Here is a 14,419-nt window from a genome sequence, read left to right on the forward strand (position 1 = left end):
AGTCAAAGGGGGCGTGAAAACCACGCACCGCACACGGAAGCATATGCGTGTGCGGTGCGGGATTTGCACATCAATTGAATTTTTTTTAAAAATGTCCTTTGCGAGTGTGTGAATAACGCATGCCACTCGCAAAGTACACTGATGCATAACGCAACACACACGGATCAGATTCACGCGTGTTTTTCACGCACGTGAGTCTGATACGCTCATGTGAATGAGGCCTTACATGTATGTGAAAGTGCGTTAATAGGTTAATGTTTTTGTAGGTGTTATGTGTCATAGTAACCTGCAAATGGATGCCAGGACCCAAGGTTTTCCAGCAGAACATTGCCCATAGCCTCACATTGCCACTGCCTGCTTGCCTTCTTCTCATACTGCATCCTGGTGCCATTTTTTCCTCTGGTAAGCAACCCACACGCAAACAACCGTCTATATGATGTAAAAGAAAAAGTGATTCATTAGATTAGGCCACCACTTTCCATAGGTCCATGGTCCAATTCTGATGATCATGTGCCCATTGTAGGCATTTGTGGCAGTGGACAGGGGTCAGCATGGGCACTCTGACCGGTCTGAGGCTAAGCAGCTCCATACGCATTTAACTGCGATGCACTGTGTGGTCTGACACCTTTCGATCATAGCCTCTATTAACTTTTTCTGCAATAATAATCTTTTTTTACATAGTGCCAACATATTCCGCAGCACTTTACAATTCAGAGGGAACATGTGCAGACAATAATATCAGACATTACATATTGACAAAACTAACAATTCAAACAAGAGAAGTGAAGGCCCTGCTCGCAAGAGCTTACAATCTATGAGGAAATAAGGGAGACACAATTGGTAAAAAGTGCTTGTTAAGTACAAGGGTCCAGCCATCTTTTATACATTTGGGGTAGTACACAAACAGCTGCATGAGTCGGTCACCAGCCAGCATCAGTGTATGACAGACATGAAGTGTATTAGGGTGCAAGGAGTGTGGGGGATACTGCTAAATGAGGGGGTCAAGTCCTCATGACTAATGTAAAAGGAAAGTAGTCAGATTAGGGAATGTTATACGCCTGTCGAAATAGGTGTGTTTTCGGGCACGTTTAAAACTGTGAATGTTGGGTATTAATCTGATTGTCTGGGGTAGCGCTTTCCACGGGACTGGTGAAGCACGAGAAAAATCTTAGAGACGGGAGTGGGAGGTTCGGATTATGGTGGATGTTAATCTTAAAATGTTGGCAGAAAGTAGAGCGTGAGTAGGGTGATAGACAGAGATGAGGGAGGAGATGTAAGGTGGTGCAGCATTGTGGAGAGCTTTGTGGGTGAGAGTAATAAGTTTGAATTTAATTGCAACCAGTGCAGTGACTGGCACAGTAGGTTTGATGTAGCGGTAGGTTTGATGTAGCGGTTGGTCATAAAGATGAACCTGGCTGCTGCATTCAGGATATTCTGGGAAGGGACAAAAACCGTGGCCCTTCCTGATTAATTTCTGATCAGCTTAGAAAGTCCCTTGCCGCGTGGTTCGGAGTGTAGGGGGGGGGGTGCTTCCTTCAAAGCATTTTTGAGAGTGTTATTGTAATATTTGACGGGCAGATTGGAATAGGAGAGGGAAGAGATAGGGAATAATGTGGACTGTAGAATGACTATGAGTTGCTGAGTGTTAATGGCATGTAGATTTCTGTATGTCGGATGGGTAGGCAGAGAATTTGTGATAGTAAAAGAGAGAACGTTGTGATCAGAGAGAGGGAGAGGAGAGTTATTAAAGTCAGAAACTGAGCAGAGACAGTAGAAGACCAGGTCAAGTGAATGCCCATCTTCATGTGTAGGAGCATTAGTAAGGCTCTGTTCACATCAGCGTTGGGGTCCCGTTCTGACATTCCGTTGGATCTTTCTGTCAGAACAGGACCCTGAGCAGACACAAACTGACACAGACAGTGACGGATCCGATGGCCGTGGTTCCCGTTTGTCTCTGTTGTGCACCGAACCCGTTGTTTTGCCGGAAGCAATAGCGTAGTCGACTACGCTTTTGTTTCCAGCAAAATGACGGGTTCGGCACACAGCAGAGACAAACAGAAACCACGGGCACCGGATCCGTCACCATTGAAATCAATGGTGATGGAAACAGAAACCTCTGGTTTCCATCTGTGTCAGTTTGTGTCTGCTCAGGGTCCCGTTCTGACAGAAAGCTCCGACGGAATGTCAGAACGGGACCCCAACGCAGATGTGAATAGAGCCTAAGTTGTGGGAGGAGGTTAAAGATAGAAACTGGGAGGCAGATGAGGAGATAGAGTTATCAATAGGATGTTAATGTCACCCATGATGAGAGTTGGTGTTTCAGCTGATAGGAATTGTGGAAGCCAGGCAGCAAAATGATCCAGCATTTTTTTGCTGCAGTAGCTCTTTTGTGGGATGACTAGACTAGCTAGTCTTCGCTTCCCGCTAAACCACTTTTGGTAGGTACTAACTGCAAACTGGGAACACCATACAAGACCTGCCCTTTTTGAGATGCTCTGACCAAGTATTCTAGCCATCACAATTTAGCCCTTATCAAAGTTGCTCAGATCTTTATGCTTGCCCATTTTTCCTGCTTCCAAGACATTGACTTTGAGAATTATCTGTTCACTTGCTGCCTAATATATCCCACCCCATAATAGGTGCCATTGTAACGAGATAATCAAGATAATCAATGTTATTCACTTCTCCTGGCAGTGGTTATAATCTGTCTTCTTCTAAACGGTGTAGAAGAAGTTTATCTGGTTGGGGGTGTTCTGAGGAGCATTGGGGCAGGGCATAAAGGGGTTATTTGGGACTTTTAAATAATCTTTCCCAGGCCAGGTATTGCTATAATATAGTAAACTACCCCTGAAATACCTCAGCTATGATGCTGCTATGAACAGCGCACGACTGCTGCAGGAGCCTCCAGGGGAGAATGGAGCCACAGCAGAGCTGGAGCCGGCACCTCCCTTAGGGGTGTGCGACCTGTGCCATCGCACAGGGCGCATAACTCCAGCAAGTGGACGGGACGCTCCGCTGGCTCCTTTCCCCTGCTTGTTTCAGAAGGGCCCGGGCCCAGCGACTCAGCAGCCGCCTTTCTGCCCGGGTGCTTCTTCACTTAGTGGTGTCGCTACTGCTGTAGAAGCCATAACGGCTGCTAACCGCAACACCGGGCATGAGGGCGCCTGTGCCGCCCGTCGGAACGGGCCCCCCCATGCCCGGCGGCCCCGCTAGCAGCTGCTGCGACTGCTACAGCGGTAGCGATGCCACTATAGCAGTGCAGGGAGGTATCTTCCTCCTCTTCTATCTACTAGCGCCACTGTAGCTACCTGAAGGAGCAAAATCCCCCTGTGGACGGGGATTCTGCTCCTGGAGCGCTCCCCTTGATGTCCCTGTTCATATATGGACAGTGACATCAGGGGCAACTCCTGAAGCGGAATCCACGTCCACAGAGTTGCTGACTCTGTGACCGGGGATTCCACTCCAGGAGAAGCCAGTGACGTCACAAATGGACACAGTCGACAGGGGCTTCTCCTAGAGTGGATTCCCCGGTCACAGTGGGATTCCGCTCCTTCAGGGAGCTACAGTGGCACTATCTACAGGAAGGGGGTGCTATCTACAAGGGGGCTGTGCGCTGTGTGCCACTACCTACAAGGGGGCTGTGTGTCACTACCTACAAGGAGGCTGTGTGGCACTACCTACAAGGGGGCTGTGTGGCACTACCCACCAGGGGGCTGTGTGGCACTACCTATAAGTTGGCTGTGTGGAGTGGCACTACCTACAGGGTGCTGTGTGGCACTAACTTCAAGGATGCTGTGTGGCACTGTAGTGTCCCAGTACACTCCCTACTTCCATAAAAGGAGTAGTTGTCGTATGGTAGTAGGTTTGTCACAATGTAATAGTACTGTGTGTCAGTATGCCTCTGTATATCAGGTATTTCCTGTGCATACACTGTGTATATTCACAAACAGACCCATATATACCCACACAGGCACATACAGTGAAGGAAATAAGTATTTGATCCCTTGCTGATTTTGTAAGTTTGCCCACTGTCAAAGTCATGAACAGTCTAGAATTTTTAGGCTAGGTTAATTTTACCAGTGAGAGATAGATTATATTTAAAAAAAACCTGAAAATCATATAGTGAAAATTATATATATTTATTTGCATTGTGCACAGAGAAATAAGTATTTGATCCCCTACCAACCATTAAGAGTTCAGCCTCCTCCAGACCAGTTACATGCTCCAAATCAACTTGGTGCCTGCATTAAAGACAGCTGTCTTAAATGGTCACCTGTATAAAAGACTCCTGTCCACAGACTCAATTTATCAGTCTGACTCTAACCTCTACAACATGGGCAAGACCAAAGAGCTTTCTAAGGATGTCAGGGACAAGATCATAGACCTGCACAAGGCTGGAATGGGCTACAAAACCATAAGTAAGACGCTGGGTGAGAAGGAGACAACTGTTGGTGCAATAGTAAGAAAATGGAAGACATACAAAATGACTGTCAATCGACATCGATCTGGGGCTCCATGCAAAATCTCACCTCGTGGGGTATCCTTGATCCTGAGGAAGGTGAGAGCTCAGCCGGAAACGACACGGGGGGAACTTGTTAATGATCTCAAGGCAGCTGGGACCACAGTCACCAAGAAAACCATTGGTAACACATTACGCTGTAATGGATTAAAATCCTGCAGTGCCCGCAAGGTCCCCCTGCTCAAGAAGGCACATGTATAGGCCCGTCTGAAGTTTGCAAATGAACATCTAGATGATTCTGAGAGTGATTGGGAGAAGGGGCTGTGGTCAGATGAGACTAAAATTGAGCTCTTTGGCATTAACTCAACTCGCCGTGTTTGGAGGAAGAGAAATGCTGCCTATGACCCAAAGAACACCGTCCCCACTGTCAAGCATGGAGGTGGAAACATTATGTTTTGGGGGTGTTTCGATGCTAAGGGCACAGGACTACTTCACCCCATCAATGGGAGAATGGATGGAGCCATGTACCATCAAATCCTGAGTGACAACCTCCTTCCCTCCACCAGGACATTAAAAATGGCTCGTGGCTGGGTCTTCCAGCACCACAATGACCCGAAACATACAGCCAAGGCAACATAGGAGTGGCTCAAAAAGAAGCACATTAAGGTCATGGAGTGGAAAACTTATGGAGGGAGCTGAACATCCGAGTTGCCAAGCGACAGCCTCGAAATCTTAATGATGCAAAGAGGAGTGGGCCAAAATTCCATCTAACATGTGTGCAAACCTCATCATCAACTACAAAAAACATCTGACTGCTGTGCTTGCCAACAAGGGTTTTGCCACCAAGTATTAAGTCTTGTTTGCCAAAGGGATCAAATACTTATTTCTCTGTGTACAATGCAAATAAATATATATAATTTTGACTATGTGATTTTTTTATTTTTTTTTATATATATATAATCTATCTCTCACTGGTAAAATTAACCTAGCCTAAAAGTTCTAGACTGTTCATGTCTTTGACAGTGGGCAAACTTACAAAATCAGGAAGGGATCAAATACTTATTTCCTTCACTGTATTATAGATTGATAGGTATTACCCTCATACAATTTTATATATAATATGTTGGAGCAATGAGATTCACACTAGGTGTACACCACCGATTTATGATATATGTATAGTAACAGGAAAGGGAAAGAGGAAAGTAGTGTGATCAAATAATTTTGAAAATAATAAATTTTTTATTAGTAAATAGTTAAAATAACAATGTTAGCTGAAAATTTGTAGTGCCAATGACCCCTCACTTGACACTATAGACAAATAAATGTCTTAATTATTCTTACTCCGTTGGGGAAATATGCGAGTAATGGGACAAGTAGCCTAAATCTTAGATGTATATTGATATATTGATTAGCCCACAGTTGTATATGCTAAAGCAAAGTGTTGTGGAAATTACACTGCTAGGGCATGAACTTAATTTGGTTGTAGTGGTACACAATTCTCTATAATGCTGTGCTGAAGGTTCCTTCATCGGGCTGTAATGTTAGCCCAGCGATGGAGGAACCTAGTGAGGTGACAGTCACTGCGTGTCTGTCAAGTTGCATATAGACCAGATCAGCATACAATGTACAATGCTGAGCACGGTCAAATGAGAGAGAGTAACACGGCAAAAGCCGGGATAAGCTGTCTGGGTGCTTGTTAGCACGTCCAGTACAGCTAAACACGGTCCCTATTTGTGAGCTACTGCAGCTCACTGAGCACAGAATGTGTGTTCAGCGTAGATGGAGAGACTGCTAAATCAACAGTCTCTACGTAGCGGCTCAATGGTCACACGGCACAAAATCAAAAGTGCCGTTCGTGAATAAAGAACCAGTGTAATCTACAGAGTAGAGCCGAGATCAGCTGTCTGGGTGCTATCAGCACGTCCAGTACAGCGTAGCACGGACTCTCACTGTGGGCTGCTACGGCTCACTGGGCACACACTGTGTGCTGCGTCGAGGAGAGACTGTCAGGATGACAGTCTCTGCATTCCTGTGGAGCTTCTAGTTGATCACTACGGCATACAGGGAGTAGTGCCGTTCGTGATAAGAAAGGGAGTTTTACAGTGTTGAGCCCGGATCAGTTGTCTGGGTGCTAACAGCACATCCAGTACAGCTCAGCACGGTCCTCCACTGCAGGCTGCTGCGGTTCCCTAGGCACACCTGTGTGTACAGCGTCAACAAGAGACTGTTGAAGCTGCTCGTTGATCATTCCGGCACACAGTAGACAGTGCCGTTCGTGACCAACGACCAGGGAGTTGAAGCCTTTATGCCGGGATCAGCTGTCTGGGTGCTAATCAGCACGTCCAGAGCAGCCCGGTCCCTTCGTTTGAACTGCTATAATTGACGGAGCGCACGTACTATGTGCAGCTTCAGTGATAGAGGCATAGAGGAGTCCCTGTCTCTTAGCAGATATTCTGCCACAGTTGTTAGTTGGAGACTAGTGTCCTTTTTAATTTCAGCAGCTAATAAGCTATTAGTCGCGGTTACTTTTCTATAAAGATCAGTGTGGAGGTTCCTCTCTAGATCTGTGTGAATGAGAATATCCAAAAAGGGAATCGACTGTTGGTTGTGTACAAGGGTCAATTTAAGGTTAAAGTCATTGTTGTTTAATTCCATGATGAAGTGCTCCAGATCTGTGATTGTGCCCCCCCAGATGACAAATATGTCATCAATATAGCGCCTCCAAAGGCAAACATTATCTGTCAAAATTTTCATCTCATCAGAAAAAGACTATTTCCTCTTCCCACCAGCCAAGGTAAATGTTAGCAAACGTAGGAGCCACAGCTGCTCCCGTCGCTGTGCCCCTAATCTGTAGGTAAAATCGTCCGTCAAAAATAAAATAATTACGTGTAAGAATGAATCTCAGTGCTCTGAGAATGAAGTCTTTCCTTATAGGGTTCAGATTTTGATTCCTAGACAGAAAATAGTCTACCGCAGAACAGCCCCTGGAGTGATCAATGCTGGTATATAGACTTTCCACATCACAGGTTGCCAAAATTTCGTCTTGATTGAGAGTTATTCCATCTAACTCTTTGAGTATTTGCATAGTGTCTCTGGTGTGGGAAGGTAATTCCAACACAATGTCACGGAGTTCATTGTCAAGCCACTTGTTACACTTCTCCGTGAGATTTCCCACACCAGAGACAATAGGCCTACCTGGGGGGTTATCGAGATTTTTATGGACCTTAGGGAGCATATAGAAGGTGGGAACCCTAGGGTCCTTAACAGATAGAAATTGTTTTTCATTAACAGTGATTGCTCCCAATGTAAGACCTTCTGAGATCATAACGTTGTATTCGTCTAAAAACTGAACTGTTGGATCCCCCCATAGTGATTTATAGCCTTGTTTATCTGATAGCTGCCACTTGGCCTCACGTATGTACTGATCGTTTGGCCAGATAACTATATTCCCCCCCTTGTCCGATTGTTTAAAGACAATGTCTTTCCAAGACCGAAGATCACGAATTGCCTGATGTTCCATAATGGTGGTGTTATCCTTGATTCTATGAAGCGGTAGAGAAATTATATCTAGAAAGACTTTGACCGCAGGACACGTGTCCATAGATGGCATAGTGGTCGATTTCGCTTTCAGGTGTTTTCTACTCTGGGGTTGTACTATGTGTACATCTCCGCTGGTAGTGTTGTCTAATAGTAGTTCTTCTAGATCTCTCAGGGTCGCTGCTTCTTGTCCTATGAGGTCTAATGAATCTGGAGAGTGGATTCCCGGATCTTCTGCCGATCCACTAGGGTAAGTATCTCGTTGTGAGAAGATCATTTTATATATCAATTTCATGCCAAAAAGATGCAGATCTTTAATCACTGTAAATTTGTCAAGTCGTGTAGTGAGACAAAAATTAAGGCCCTTCTTCAGGACTTGTGATTGTGTGCCAGTAAGGGAGTGCTGCGAGAGATTATTCACTCTCATAGAATCTCCCACTGACTCAGTCACATGAGAGGTCATCTCCTCTGTTGATCTTTTTTCTTTCCTTTCCCTCTCTGAGAGCCTCTGAAGCCCCATCTCCCTCTGTCCCGTAAAAAAGGGACTTCCGGGACTGCGTTATAATTGCTCCTTATGGCTGAATGTCTTCTCGGGGAGTTAGCCTGGCCTCTATCTTGGTCAGAATTTCTGATCTCGGTATCAGACCCAGAGGCCTCAGTGAGGTCAGTGTCTGAGAAATCATGTGATCTAGTGATTTTGGCCTGTGAATGTGCGTGTTTTGTATATAGGCGACTGGATTTCATCTTGCCCCAGTTGTATACTTCGCCCTTTGTGTAGTCAAGTTTGTCTCTTATGTATTTCTTTTTCTTCCTACTTTTAACCTTGGATTCCACTAAATCTATATGATCCAGGGTTTTGGAAAAGGCCTCTTCAAAGCCATATGATGTCTCTTGGGCTGCGAGTTTAGGGGTCAAAACTTCCAATTCCCTCTCCACATTGTCTAAAATGTGCAATTCATCCTCAATAAGGACAGCCATCAGTGCCCTAGAACAATCTGTCAATATGGTTTCCCTTCTGTCTTTAAGACCCGGTTTGGACAATTCATAGGATGGAAAAAGGGGTACTCGAAGGCCCCTCGAAATAAGACCTTGCTCTAAATATTTTTCCAGAGTTGATTTTGTCCATGTGGATTGTATCTGTCTTATTTGTAGATCTTTAAAACGTCTAAGAAGGTCACTAGTGTCCTCAGTCCCATTATGGTTTGGAGATTCTATTTCTTGTGTGGATGAAAACACATTAGATAATTCTAGTTTCTGTCGTAAATTCCTTGACTGTAACTCATCCGCTATCTTAGATTGAGCCATCTAGAAGGCCTCTACACTGGTAGTGAAGGTAAAAACCCAGACTTGTCCAAGCAGGACAAAAAGTATTAGTATTATAGATTGATAGGTATTACCCTCATACAATTTTATATATAATATGTTGGAGCAATGAGATTCACACTAGGTGTACACCACCGATTTATGATATATGTATAGTAACAGGAAAGGGAAAGAGGAAAGTAGTGTGATCAAATAATTTTGAAAATAATAAATTCTTTATTAGTAAATAGTTAAAATAACAATGTTAGCTGAAAATTTGTAGTGCCAATGACCCCTCACTTGACACTATAGACAAATAAATGTCTTAATTGTTCTTACTCCGTTGGGGAAATATGCGAGTAATGGGACAAGTAGCCTAAATCTTACATGTATATTGATATATTGATTAGCCCACAGTTGTATGCTAAAGCAAAGTAGAGACTGTTGATTTAGCAGTCTCTCCATCTACGCTGCACACACATTCTGTGCTCAGTGAGCTGCAGTAGCCCACAAATAGGGACCGTGTTTAGCTGCACTGGACGTGCTAACAAGCACCCAGACAGCTTATCCCGGCTTTTGCCGTGTTACTCTCTCTCATTTGACCGTGCTCAGCATTGTACATTGTATGCTGATCTGGTCTATGTGCAACTTGACAGACACGCAGTGACTGTCACCTCACTAGGTTCCTCCATCGCTGGGCTAACATTACAGCCCGATGAAGGAACCTTCAGCACAGCATTATAGAGAATTGTGTACCACTACAACCAACTTAAGTTCATGCTCTAGCAGTGTAATTTCCACAACACTTTGCTTTAGCATATACAACTGTGGGCTAATCAATATATCAATATACATCTAAGATTTAGGCTACTTGTCCCATTACTCGCATATTTCCCCAACGGAGTAAGAATAATTAAGACATTTATTTGTCTATAGTGTCAAGTGAGGGGTCATTGGCACTACAAATTTTCAGCTAACATTGTTATTTTAACTATTTACTAATAAAGAATTTATTATTTTCAAAATTATTTGATCACACTACTTTCCTCTTTCCCTTTCCTGTTACTATACATATTTCCTTCACTGTATATGCACAGTACAGATATTGTTGTAAAATTTCACGTGCAGCCCTATGTAACACCACAGATAACACAGTGATAACTCTCTGAGTACAGATAATGTAGTAGATGTTACCTGCAGTCCTATGTAACACCACAGATAACACAGTGATAACTCTCTGGGTACAGATAATGTAGTAGATGTAAGAGACAAACACATGCAGCCACACACACACACACACACACACACACACACACACACACTGTAACATATACACATACAAACACAGAGACACATACTGTATACACACTACACACAGACACTCACCATGTCAGGATCACAGGTCAGGACGGGCTGTGGGCGGAGCTTCCTCCTCTGCTTCTCGGCAGTTATTTACCCCATGTGTGTAACAGCAGAGCACAGAGTAGAGGCAGAGCCCAGTGGCGCCCCCTACATGCTGGGAGGGTGCAGCACGGGAGTGGACCAGTCCAGTCCCCTGACCTGAGTCATCTGACCTCATGTCACTGACGTGAGGTCAGGTGACAGGTAAGGTGTCTGGACTGGTCCACTCCCTGGCCGTCACAGACCCCAGTCAGAACGCCGCTACGTGATTTCCTGGCTCTTCCTAAGGCTGCTGCAGGTTTCCGACATACAGGGCGCCTATCAGCAGCGATCAGCTGCTCTGCGGCGCCCACTTCCCTACCAGCTAGTTGCGCCTGGGGCACATGCCCCGCCTGCTCCCCCTAGCTATGCCCTTGGGTATAGTTAGCATCTTGACCCGACAGGTCTTCTGCTATATTTATTGGAATATGTCTGTGAAAATGAAAATCTATTTTTTTTCAGAAAAAATATTTTAAAAAATAATTTTTACAAGGAATAAAGAAAAAAAAGCACCCCAAAACATGTAAAGCTATTTCTCACGATTACCGCAATACCCCATATGTGGTAATAAACTGCTGTTTGGACCGACGGCAGAGCTCAGAAGGGAAGGCTTTTGGAGCGCAGATTTTGCTTGGTAATAGTTCTGTTTGGGGTTTTGCTGTGATTTCAGTTTATAATGTGGGGGTATATGTAAGCTGGGCAGAGTACATAAGGGCATAATAAGAGGGTATAATAATGGAGTAAATAAATAATTCATAGATGTGTGGCCGGTGTCGCACTGATAAATGGTGCCCAATCTTATCCGCTTTTGGACACTCTGCACAATTTCTGTGACTATATTCTGAGCGCCAGAACATTCTTTTATTTTTTCTCCACTGGAGCCGTGTGAGGCCTTATTTGTTACGTTACAATCTGTAGTTTTCATTGGTACCATTTTAGGGTACATGTGATTTTTTGATCACTTTTTATTCGATTTTTTGGCAAGCAAAGTGACAAAAAAACATACATTTTGACAATATTTTTTGTCCTTTTTTTTAATAGTAATTACTGTAAAACATGTGTATGTATAGGTGGTTTTTAAATACTCCACCACCCCTGCTAGAATTCTCTCCCCCAGCACAGCGGACCCCCTTCCATTTAGGTGCAAATCATCTGCAGAATACAGTTTGTACCGCAATGAAAAGTCAGCCCAGCGCTCTAGGAGCCCAAAGCCTTCTAATCTACACCAAGACTTAAGCAATGCATTTAACTCTCTGAGCTCTCGCTGTCTTTCATGTGATGCGCATGGCACAGGCAGTATTCCTGAGAATACAACCTTGGAGGTCCTTCCCTTCAGCTTGTAGCCTAGTTCTTTAAATTTATTCTTAAGGCTCCTCCACCTACCATTTATTCTATCGTTGGTAACTATATGGACCACAACAGCTGGATCATCACCAGCCCCTCGCAGCAATTTATCCACCCGTTCCACCACATGCCGAACCATGGCACCAGGGAGACGGCAAACCATTTGGTTGAGGTGGTTGAGGTGGTCTTGGTGACAAATTATTCTATCCTTCTTCCTGATTAAAGAATCCCCTACAACTACTATTTGTCTTGCCTTACCTGCATTACTATCCCGCTGACTACTAGCTGGGCTGTTCTCCCGTCTGTTAGGGAGATCCGTATCCACTAAGGCTGTCATTTTTGAGACCGATAACCTCGCATCATCACCCAACTTGGCAATTTTGCTCCGAATATCAGTAACAGGATTGGCCTTCCTTTTCTTGGAACCCTTTCTACTGCCCCTAACCCCTATTGTAAGTTCTTTACGGACCATGGCATTTGCTGTCACATGCAAGAAAGAAAATGTCAGGAAAATTCTAATAGAACAAAAATCCTAATAGAACAGCTGAACTTTATATAGGGTTACTCAGAATAACTTTAAATAATGGCAGCTGTGGGGGGCGTGGCTAACTCCCGCCGCGAGCAGTCGCATGCTGTAAGAGCTCCGTCCCGGCTTCAGTGTTTCTGCACTAATCCTGCCATAAAACTTCCCACAAATACTTCTTGAACTCGGGGTACTCGCAGGCATAGCAGAGGAGAGCTGAAAATGAGCAAGACATGCCATTCGGCGGCTGCTGACCGCCTCAAAGAGTTCGCCAGATCGAGTAGCCATCATGGCGCCGTTACTCCTGGACAGCAGCATGAGGAGGTGGACCCTCCGGGAGATGAGGATTCGGAACCATCATTGAAGCAAGTCACAGCACAGCTCCTGACTGCTATACGTGAGTCTACCACTTCTCTTACTGGGAAAATTGATGAGGTTAAGGTGAACCTTGGATTGATGCGTCAGGACCTCCAGAAACTAAGAGATCGGGTACGAGATACCGAAAATCGGATCTCTCAAATAGAGGATGATTCTGCCCCAGTGGCATGGCATATTGGGGCCCTGGAAAGGGCGGCAGATGCATGGGCACAAAGATCGGATAATCTTGAGAACAGGATGCGCAGGAATAATGTTCGTATCCTGGGTTTGCCAGAACTTACTGAAGGCAAGGATCCGGGGACATTTATGGAGCAATGGCTCAAAGATACGCTACCTGATGCTCCAATATCTGCGGCTTATGCAGTTGAACGGGCACATCGCGTTCCTGCCAGACCACCCCCGCCGGGGGCCATGCCGAGGCCTATGTTGGTTCGATTACTCAGCAGTAAAGATAGAGATGCCATTTTGAGAGCTGCGCGCCAAAAGGGCCGGATCACTCACAACACCGCCACGGTCACGATTTTTCTATATTAAACTATTATTACTATATGCATATCTGACATGACTTCATTGTGTGTATACTCTTTCTGACCACTGTATTTTTTCTTTTGATTGTATTGCTATTTCTGGTTGGGGGCCCTGAGTTGTCCCTGGATGGGCTGTTGGCCTGTCCTGGGGCGACTTGTTGTCCCACATCCAGTGCGATGATCATTGTGCACTGCGTTTTACATGACTGGGAGGTCCCAGTCCTATCATTGCGGGTTCTTGTATGACGGGTTATATACCTGTCTTGTGTGGGTTGGAGATGCTGGAGGGTGGAGGATGGAGCAATAGTCTGTGCAGAGTTTCCAGTTTCACACAGACTACCCCCGTGTTTCAGTGGGGATATACTATTCCCCTAGTTAGACGTGTCTTCTAGCTTTGCAAGGGGACTGATTTCTTTATTTTCGTTTTGTTAAATCTTTTATTTTTATTCAAGGATCATTCATTTAGCGGTGCATGATGTCTTTAAGTGTTCTGTCTTGAAATGTGCGGGGATTGGGAGAGCCACGTAAACGCAATCAAGTTTTCTCCCAGATCAGAGCACGAGGCCCACAAGTAATATGTTTGCAAGAAACGCATTTAATGCCAGACACCATTAAATTTATGAGGAAGCCAAGGGTACAATGGTCAGCACATTCCACGTATTCCTCATATTCCAGGGGGGTTTCCTTACTTATTCATAAATCCCTGAGATGGGAGCCGGGAGTCATGAAGAAGGACCCAGACGGAAGATATATTTTTGTGCTTGCCCGGATTGAGAGTCAACCTTTTGTCCGCCTGGGTGTATATATTCCTCCTGCACAATCCCTAGCGATCCTATATGAGGCAGCCAATTTTGCATCAGCGTATCCCCAAGCTAAGGTCATCTGCATGGGAGATTATAATACTGTAGC

Source organism: Rhinoderma darwinii, chromosome 2 (genome assembly GCF_050947455.1).
Source record: "Rhinoderma darwinii isolate aRhiDar2 chromosome 2, aRhiDar2.hap1, whole genome shotgun sequence".
Classification (NCBI taxonomy): domain Eukaryota; kingdom Metazoa; phylum Chordata; class Amphibia; order Anura; family Rhinodermatidae; genus Rhinoderma; species Rhinoderma darwinii.